Source organism: Kogia breviceps, chromosome 4 (assembly GCF_026419965.1).
Source record: "Kogia breviceps isolate mKogBre1 chromosome 4, mKogBre1 haplotype 1, whole genome shotgun sequence".
Taxonomy (NCBI): Eukaryota; Metazoa; Chordata; class Mammalia; order Artiodactyla; family Physeteridae; genus Kogia; species Kogia breviceps.
Window position 1 is genome coordinate 123,721,023 of NC_081313.1, and position 10,773 is coordinate 123,731,795.

At 39.8% G+C, this 10,773-nt stretch overlaps 1 long non-coding RNA gene across 4 annotated transcripts in view; it reads left to right on the forward strand.

The window, feature by feature from the left end:
- The window catches only part of LOC136794058 (uncharacterized), a 33,915-nt gene extending 25,438 nt beyond the window's left edge, over nt 1-8,477 (forward strand). The window contains exons 2-5 of one of the 4 annotated variants that reach the window (XR_010840275.1): nt 6,212-6,365; nt 6,865-6,979; nt 7,243-7,447; nt 8,087-8,477. This is a non-coding gene — a long non-coding RNA (uncharacterized lncRNA). Of the gene's footprint in view, nt 1-6,211; nt 6,366-6,864; nt 6,980-7,234; nt 7,448-8,086 lie in introns of all 4 variants that reach the window. The other 3 variants (XR_010840274.1, XR_010840272.1, XR_010840273.1) reach the window with 3 other exon arrangements.
- Nucleotides 8,478-10,773: the final 2,296 nt, after the last annotated feature.

A 10,773-nucleotide genomic window follows, 5' to 3' on the forward strand; every position in this document is an offset into this window, starting at 1 on the left:
GCCAGAAATCTGGATCATTACATGAAAACCTAAAATTTTTAAATGTCATCAATTCAAATTTGAACACTGTGTGTGTGGCTGACCAAACAGGGCAAACACACCACAGCTGCACACTGAATATGATGTCTGTATCACCAATTTGCAAATCTCTGGCAAGAATATTTGAGCTGAATGACACCTTCAATAATACTTAGTCCAATTCTTTCCATTTGATAGATTAGGAAGCAAGGCCCCAAGAGGGGAGACAACTCACAACACAGTAAAGTTACTTTTGTTGCAGACCTATGACTCTGCGATGACAATTTTATTTCTGATACCAGATTTTCTTTTACCATCAGGCTACGTCTCATGGTCATGGGTTGGTAATATACCTGTCTGGATTTAATGAATGTTCTTTAGGGAAGTGTATTTAATTGCTAAAGAGGATGACTGGGAGAATGAAGTTGACAAAGCTGAGAAAGGAAAATGCATTTCTCTTAAATTGCATACCTTGACCATTACCCTAAACCTTGGTACCAAATGACACACCAGTTGCTATGGTAATATTGTCAATAAGCAACATTCTCTACTGGATCCAACAGCTAAACATCCCAGAAGATGCTCATTCCCCTCTCCTCACAACTATGGCTCAGGAAGGTCCTGAGTCCCACTTACTGGAAGGCCAGGCAGTCAGCCCACTGATGGCACACACCTGTCTTCTTTCTAGGATCATGTAATAGCCGATTTCTGAATTTGATCAGCGCTTGGAGCCATTTGGTCTAATCACCTCATTTAAAAGCAGAGGACTGGGGTCCAGAGGGGGCAAAGCCACGCAGTGAGTTAACAGCAGGGTTGGAGCCAGATCCCACAGCTCCGACCCCCAGCACTGTCTCTTCTTCTTGCACTGCCCCAGCAGGGCCCTTCAGAGTCGAGGCCAGCATTTGTGCTGCCTCTTCTGTGCCAACTCGGCTGGGGAATACAATGAACAGAGGGTGTGACATGCAGCAAATAAAGCTCCTTATTGATTGGGAGGCCACTGTAAAGAGTTGTTTTCATGGGCTTGGCATGAGCAGCCTGCTTCTTTCTGCAGAGAGACAGAGACAGAGACAAGAGAGGGAGATGATCTTTGCCCAGAGAAATTTTCCCTGAGAACAATCTAATTTGAAATTGGCTCTGAGACAGGCTGTAGACGTGTAGACAACTACATAGAAAGAGCCTACAATTGTGCAATTCTCTCTGAGTGTGTTGTCACGAGGAGACCATGATGACTTAAGAAAAGCTCGCAGTATGAATGGATATCTCGCTAACACACCAGACACAACTTGGTGTAAAAATCTTTCTAACTAGGATGTCTGATCTCAAAGAGGAGAGACTCTGCTGCTTCAGAGACAGTTAAAAATAAAGAAAGAGGGGTTTCCCTGGTGGTGCAGTGCTTAAGAATCCACCTGCCAATGCAGGGGACATGAGTTCGAGCCCTGGGCTGGGAGGATCCCACATGCCGTGGAGCAACTAAGCCCGTGCGCCACAACTGCTGAGCCTGCAAGCCACAACTGCTGAGCCCACGTGCCACAACTACTGAAGCCCTTGTGCCTGGAGCCCATGCTCTGCAACAAGAGATGCCACCACAATCAGAAGCCCACGCACCACAACAAAGAGTAGCCCTGGCTCGCCGCAATTGGAGAAAGCCCGCGTGCAGCAGCGAAGACCCAACACAGTCAAAAATAAACAAATAAAATAAATAAAAAAATTTTAATGTGTTTAAAAAAATTTTTTAATAAAATAAAGTAAAAGAAGAATGTGTATATGTATATAACTGAGTCACTTTGCTGTACAGCAGAAAGTAACCCAACATTGTAAATCATCTACACTTCAATAAAAAAATAAGGGGACTCCAAACTTAAACTAATAGAAGAGAGGCTTTTATTTTTTACTTGATACCTCAACATCTTATATATGGCTCCATTTCAGCAACCGCTGCTGTGTTTGGTAAAGATAGTTCACTTCTATATCCCCAAATTGCCAGTGAACTTGTAAAGAGCAGGAACATGGAAACAGGAACAGAGAAGGTAAATACGTCAGGTTTTTAAATCAAATTTTCTTTTGCATCAGATTGAATAAACCATTAGCAATATCACACTGAAACCATCATTGGATTGATATTGCTGGGTTTAATTCACTGCATGATTTCAATTGACAATCAAGCAAATTGTTAATTGGCTAAACTGACTGTCAAAACAGTCCATCTGATGGGAGAAAGGGCAAGGGGGTGGAAGAGAGAGGCTATATTGACTGATTATTAAGAAAGCAGAATCCAGAGGGACTCAAGGTGATTGGGTAAGTGAGGAAGGGAAGAGGGGAAGAAATCTTGGGCTATTGGTGAGACAGTGGAGCCACTCATTTTTTACTGTTCTTTTGATCCTACATCCTAAGAATTTACTTGCTGAACAAGGGAAAAAAGTTTTTATACTCTCAAAGAAGTAATAATGCTGCAATGTGCCTGACTGGAAATCTCACTTCATTTTCCTAATCAAAGGAAATGGAGGTGCCTAACATCCTTGAGAAGATGGATGTAAATATCTGTGTGTTCGATATTGAGAAAATGAGAAGACAGTTATTCTTCCCCAGTGTATCCTAGCATGTCATTTGGGAATAGGATTAAAAAGTAGCATAGATCAAAGCATTTTTTGCTCAACTTCTCCCTATACACGATTATTATTCTGTAATCGTTTTCTAATATTTATCATAAGGCCTTAATAGATGGTTATTGTAGTCCTTTCTACACTCTCTTTTAAAAAATCTTTTGGAGGTATACGTGACTTTTAATCAATTGGACATATTTAGAATATACAATTTGATAAGTTTTGACATGTTATATACCATCACTTTCAAACATCACTCCAATCAATACAATAAACACAGCAAACACCCCCAGAATATTTCTTCTGCGTCTTTGTAATCATTCTTTCCAGTTCTTGCTTCCCACATCTCTCTCAACCCCCCATCTCAGGTACCTCTGATTGGCTCACTGTTACTATTCATTCCTTTGTATTGTCTATAATTTTATACAAATGCTACCCTATGATATGTACTATTTTTTTCTGACTTCCTTCACTCAGCATAATTATTTTGAGATTAATCTACATCTTTGTGTGTGTTAATAGTTCATTCCTTTTTACTGCTGACTAGCATTCCCTTATATGGATATGCTATAATTTTTTAATCCATTACCTGAGTTTGGGTTGTTTCCAATTTTTTGTCATTATAAATAAAGCTGCTAGAAACATTCATGTACAAGTATTTGCATATGCTTTTATTTCTTTTGGGTAAATACCTAGGAATGGAATAGTTGAGTATTATCGTTAAGTGTATTTTTAAAATTGTAAGAAATTCCAATCTAAAGTGATATTTTTCTAAAATGATTGTTATCACCAACACGTCTGAGAGGTCCAGTTCTTCCACATCCTCACCAGCCCACTGTATAGGCAGATGTTTTATTGTTAGCCATTCTACTGGGAATATAGCAGTATATTGTGTTTTAAATGTGCACTTTCCTAAGTAAGTATCTTTTCTGGTGCTTTGTTGCTATCTATATGTCTTATTTTTCTTGCCTTGTTCCATTGGCTAAAACCTGTAAAAAAATTTAACAAAAGCAGTGCAATTAGATATGCCTGTCTTGTTCCTAAACTTAAAGGGGAAGTCTTTTAGCTTTTCACCATTAAGTATATTAATTGGTGATTTTTTCATAGATGGGTTTATCTGTTTACCAGGTTAAGGAAGTTCTATTCTATTTCTAGTTTGCTTAGAGTTTTTATCAGGAATACTTGTTAAATATTTTGTGAAATATTTTTTTCTGCATCTATTGAGGTGATCACATTTTTTCTTTTAATATTTTAGTTATCCAGTCAATTATGTTAATTAAATTTTTAATGTTAAAGTAATCTTTCATTTGGTCATGGTGTATTATCTTTCTGTATACTGTTAGATTTTAATTGCTAAAATTTTGTTTATAGTTTTTGCATTTATATTCATGAGAGAAATTAGTATCAGGGACTGCTGACCTCACAGAATAAGTTGGGAATTATTCACCCCTCTTCAATTTTCTGGAAGAGTTTGTGTGTAATTGGTACTATTTCTTCCTTAAATTTGTGGAAGAATTCATCAGTAAGCCATCTGGCCTGGAAGGAGGGAGGGAGGGAGGGAGGGAGGGAGGGAGGGAGGAAGGAAAGAAGGAAGGAAGGAAGGAAGGAAGAAAGGAGGGAGGGAGGAAAGGGAAGGAAGGAAGAAGAAAGAAGGAAAAGAAATCCACTAGGCTATGTGTACGTTCCACATCCCTTTGCCCTCAGGCACTATCAGAATTTTTTTCCTGCTTATGTTTCCATCCAATGAAAACATTCATTTGCCTTAAGAAATTCCTGGATTCCCACCATGGCATCCCATCATCCCTGTGGCCTGAAATGTGTTTATCCTCCATACCACTCCCTCAGACTATGTTTTCTGCAAAAGGCAGTGTTAACCAGAGAAACCCATTGTTCTGAGCCACGAGTTACTATTTTATCATTTATAACTAATAGCATTATAAGAGATTCTTTAACAAGTTCTTACAGTCCTGAGAGTAGAAATTTAAGTCACCATAGAAGACCATTTCTAGACACAATGAATATTTTTTTTCTCATCATATCACATCATTCAGATGACCGGGATCTTTACTCACATAAAACTAACTTTGAAATGACATACAAAATCAAAACAATTTTATGGTATAGTTCTGGCTTCTAACAAGATCATTGTTTCCATATCAAACCCCAGCTTCTGCAGCAGACTCTATCTCCTCAGATGGTTATTCTCTCTTTCATATTATCTCTTTACTTCATACCTATGGTAAATGAGTGTCAGAAACTCCTGGTTGCCTATGCAATATCCATCCCTTCCTTATATCTTACTAACAGATTCTTGATTTTGTTCATTGCTACACATTGTCCTGCTTGAAAAACAAACAAACAAGCACTCTTGGAATCATAGACTCCCTTGCAGCTAGGGACAGCCATGTGACTAATATCTGCCTCTCCTAGGTGTATCTGGAAGCATTTTTTGTCTCATGATACAGATGCCACCTTTCCCCCATTTACCATTGCTCCCCTTTGTCCTTTCTGCAATAGTATGTGATGACAGGAGCTATTGTAGCCTCCTGGTATTCCAAAGAAAAAGGACCACAGAGACCTTGACCCTGATATATTTAAGCCACTGAACCAACACAACAATGGCCTGACTCTGGCTTTTCAGGGCAGAAAAAAAAATCCAGCTTCATTTGTCGAAGCCACTCTTTATTCAGTTACAGCTGAATCCAATGCCCCATACACAAATGGAGAAAGAGGATGTTATCTCTGCATAATTACATAGTCATTTGTATTTCTTCCACACAAAAAAACAGTCATTTTTAGATATTAAGAGGTACGTCAGTTTAGAACAATACATTTTACTCATCTTCCGGCTGACTACGTTCAACCTTTAGCCAAAACGTCAAGTATCAAAGCACATATAGCACTACATTATAATTCTTTATTTACATCTCTGTTTATAGACTGAATTCTTTAAGGGCAAGACCTATGTCTTATTTATCCTTTCACCTTTAGAACCTGAAACATCTCTTGGCACCTATTAAAAGGTCAGGGAATGTTTAATTGAATTGGACTAGAAGGAGAAGCAGCTCTTTAATCCCATGGTGGAAGCTGTTGCCACAGGATAAAAACTAGTGCTCGGATACATGATATGACGGACAAGAAGAAGGGAGCCAGGATATAGGGCCAGCTCTTTGTCATTAAACCAGTGTCTCACTCCCTATAATACAGAGAACACTGTGTGGTTTTACAAGGACAAAAGTGCCTTCTAGCATCCTGAAAAAAAAAAAAAAAACTGGCAAAAAAGAAGCCCTGATAGATGCTTTAACAAATAGTCCTCTATTTTCAGCATTTTCTGCCTGTAATTACTTTTCACCAAAGACAGCAATCATATTAAAAAATAGCTCTCCTACTTGCTGCACTTAAAATGGATGGTGAATTATAAAGCCCAAGTGGCAAAAAGCCAAACAATGACCTGCTCGTTTAATTTTATTTTCTCCTATATGGATTAGTCACTCATTAATTGCCTTGGAACTGAGAAGTATGGTTTTCTCTGGCCCATGGGGGTCTGAGACCACCAGGAACCAGCACCAGCTCAAATTCAGTTTTCTTCTCAGGCCTGTCCATGAAGGTTAGACAAGTTACTAAGGCATGAAACACCCAACTCCTGAGTCATTCACAACTGAAGTTGCCTAAGTGTGAGGTTACACGTCTGCCTGAAGGCTTGCGAGATCATCTTTGGGATGGGTATTGTTGTGATAGAAAGGACAGGTAAGATGCAACTCAGTGGGAATGGGCAATTTTGATATTGTAAATTATTTTGTAATTGTGTATTATTGGAAGCCATTCTCTTCAAATCTACAGGCCTATAATCCTGAGAAAGGTCACTCAGTGTGGAAACTGGAGTATTTTGAATAAAACAGCAAAGGCAGGATTGAAAAGACCATTTGTCCTGCAAGCTGGGGGAATGGATTTACCATGATGATTTTTAAATGAAGTTTGAATTTACAACCATTCATTTGAACAGGCATGCCTAGACCACCTGATAAATAATACATTTGTATTGTGCTTATGAAATATGCAAATGGAGTCCAATTTGCAAATAAATGCCTTGAAGAATATTTTAAAACTTCAGAGGTTACTTAATCCTAGGAGTCTCTATATTCATATTTGTGAGGTTTTTGTCTTACTTTGTGACAGCTGCTATAAATTCAATTAAACTGTATGGCAAATTAAGTTTTGGTGGTGGTTGTTTTCTTTCTTGCTGAAGGAAGAAAATGATCAAGAGGTTAGCAAGATGGGAAGCAACCAGCACGTTTGCAAATAGGGAAATCAAACAATGTCACATCAAAATAAGAAGGAAGGAAATCCAGCCAGCTAAGCAGGTACAGCCGGATTTGTTATCCTTGTCCTTTGCCCCCTTTGTCCACATGTTTTCCTTGCTGTAGAAAAAAGTAGAAGCAATTAGAATCCACAAAGTGAGAAGCTAAAAAATGCTCTGACAGCAAACGGAAACAGAATGCAAAAACTCAGAATCTGCAGGCATGAAAAATACTGCAAGGGATGGTCATTTATTTTTTTATTTTTTTTTTTTTTTTGCGGTACGCGGGCCTCTCACTGTCGTGGCCTCTCCCGTTGAGGAGCACAGGCTCCGGACGCGCAGGCGCAGCGGCCATGGCTCACGGGCCCAGCCGCTCTGCGGCATGTGGGATCTTCCCGGACCGGGGCACGAACCCGTGACCCCTGCATTGGCAGGCGGATTCTCAACCTCTGCGCCACCAGGGAAGCCCGGATGGTCATTTAAAATGTGTTCCAGGATCGTAGAACAGCCCCTGACAGCCACCCAGAGCATAGTAAGTAATCACGCCCAACATTGTCTTCTTGTAAACTGAAGGTACAAATTGTGGCTGATGTATACATCCACAGACATAACACCTAGTAGGAACATGCATACGGAAATGTATGAACAAGATGCTGAATTCCCCTTACAAATTAGATGTATTCTCCAGCCCTCGAGCTTACTATCTGTTGAGGTTTTGTTGTATGCTGGACACCAAGAGAAATGGGACTCAAAGAGTCCTCCCAACAGTCCCATAGGTTAAGTGATTATAAGCAAAGAAATTAAAGCATAGAGAGGTTAAGGGGCTTATCCAAGATCATATGGCTAAGAGTGGCAAAGCTGAATCAAAAGTCAGGCCTCCCTGCTCATCACATCTCCATCAGGTGCCTCTGTTGTAAAAGGCAGATGGAACTTCTGCGACCTAAATTCTATCCGAGGTGTATGAGGGAAGCTTCCTGGCTAACAGGAACCTCAAGGTACCTTTGGTAAATGGAGCATCCATTAGTAATGGTCAGTTAGTAAATTCAGATGTTTCTTAAAATTCTACACACATGCCAAGTACAATAGGTGACAGTCAAGAGTCGCATGAAAGAGGAAATGCTGTGGTTTGCTTTCGATGATCTGAATTTTCTCCCTCTCATGCTTCTTTTAGGTCACACAATTCTCCCACACGGGAAGACCTCTTTGGCTGGAGCCCAAGATGTTGGACTGTGAAACAATCGGGTGCGGGGAGAGCCCCCCAAATGACTAGATACATGTGGCTCACCTGTTGAACTAACCCCATTGAACTAGACTCTGGACCATCATCATTAGGGAGAGGAGTTGCCGAGGGAACTGCAGCTCTGTGGGGCACAAGCTACTCAGCCTCTTGTAGTTGTGTGCAAAAAAAGATGTGTGATTAATAAGCAATAGGAGGGACAATTACAATGGCGGGAGAGATGAAGTGAGCTGAATGTCATTGGAATTGGGCCACTTCCCCAAGCTTTAGGGCTGGTGGGATGCTGTTTCTTATTACATCTAATAAATTGCTCAGCAAATATTTATTGAAGGCCAACTATGTTCAAGTTTGTGGGGATATGGAAAATAAGGCTGCTGTTCTCATGAAACATATTCTAGGAGATGGGAAGATAGACAAACAATGAAATAAATAGGCACATGATTTATTAAGTAGTGATACGTTCTATGAAGCACAAAGAAGCTGGTTAAGGGGCATATAAAGCTACAGGGGACACTAGTTTATATAAGAAGGTCCAATAAATCCCCTCTGACAAAGTGACATTTGAACATAGACCAAAATACATAAGTGAGCCAGGCAGCTAGGAGAGGTCATTCCAGGGAGAGGGAACAGCCTTTGCAAAATCCCTAGAGTTAGTAAGTGCTCTGTGTTCAGGGAACCCTAAGGAAACTAGTGTGGCCACAGAAGGGGAGGGAGGGGAGCGGAAGGTAACAGGGACAGAGAGGATACATTGGCGGGCAGATTGTGTAGGGCTTAACACTGAGGACACTGCAAGGACTTTTACCTTATACTCTAAATGAAATGAGAAGTCACTGGAGAACCTGACTGCTATACAGAAAGAAACAAGAGTAAAAACAAATAAAAAAAGAAGAATCAGGTTAGAAGGCTGATGCAATAACCAAGTAAGAAATAGACCAGAGTGGGAGCAGTGTAGGTAGTCAGGAGTGTTGGATGCTGGCTATGCAAGAAAGACAGTTATGAAGGGTGATGCCAAGATTCACATGGCCTAAGTGACTGGGAAAATGGAATTGCCATGAACTGAGATTGGGAGGTGTTGCCTATGTTATTCTCAGATGCCCATTAGATATTAAGTAGACGTTATGTACCATCATCACCTTCCTTCGCTATGACTCCTTACTCTGTGCCAAAGCTATCTTATTTAATAGGATGTGTAAATTGGATTGACATCTATCTTCTCCCCTGGAGTGTAGTCCCCTGAGAGCAGTGACTATGTCTAACTCTCTCCACTGTATACCTAGCACCCAGCACAGCACCTGACTTGTAGTTAGCACTCGGTAACTAGTGAACGGGTAAATGAATACAAATGTGAAGGGGTGATTCCTCCCAACGATTCCCTGTGGTAGCAAGTGGGGTAACTGCATCTCTGCTTCCTCAGCCTGCCTGGACCAGGTCAGAGAACCGAACTGCACCAGAGGAATGACCCACATAGAGGCCACTGGAGCCAGCATCTTTTCTTTCCCTTTGGTTCAGGTCATACCTTTGCTTTAATTCAAGGGTATCAAGTACTGATGTTATTTTATTATTACAAAATTTAGGAGAATTCAAAGAAAATATATTTATCCCTTATATGTGGAATCTTTAAAAAAACATGATACAAATGAACTTATTTACAAAACAGAAATAGACTCACAGACATAGAAAACAAACTTATGGTGACCAAAGGGGGAAGGGGGCTGAGGAAGGATAAATTAGGAGTTTAGGATTAACAGATACACACTATTATATATAAAATAGACAACCAACAAGGACCTACTATATAGCACAAGCAACTATATTAAATATCTTGTAATAACCTATAACAGAAAAGAATCTAAAAAAGAATATATAACTGAATCACTTTGCTAAAACTAATATAACATTGTAAATCAACTATATTTCAATAAAAAAACTTTAAAATATATGTATTTACACAATAAATATTGTAGATTTATTTTCTTGATCTTAAATGGCTCTATGGCTGCCAAATTTTAAGTTTCACATCCATGTTCATTGGAAAATTTATTCTAGGGTTCCTCTGTGATCTCACCCAGCCCACTAGAACATCCTACTCACACAGTTTGTACCTGCAACATCACACTCTGAAACTCTCATCCTCATGTTACTTTTACCTTCAGTCAGAGCATGTGGTAACCTACACCTGAGCACCAGGAAGACCTTATGACACACTCCTCAAGGCACAAGCTGATCTTTGTGCTTAAAATTCCACCACTAAGAGGCATTTCTCTGCATTGACTTTTCCTTTCATGAACCCTTCAATAAGATTGGTCAAGAAATGAAGTCATTATTTTCTATTAATATTTTAACAGAGTAGAATGATCTCTATGTGACTCACTGTACCTGGCCGGGGATGGGTCCCATAAGAGCATTTAAGACAGAAATTTGGAGAGATCTTACCATTTCTGCAATTGGCAGCTCGGTCAACATAAGATTCAGGTATTAGGCAGCAAAGAGCGTGAGTGCTGATGTTTTAAAAAGCCTCCATCCTGGTTGGGACAATTAGTTTTTCAAAGCAGGAGCCTGCTGTTTCCCCCTTTGCCTGGCAAAGCAATAAAGCTATTTTTTCTACTTCACCCAAAACTCTG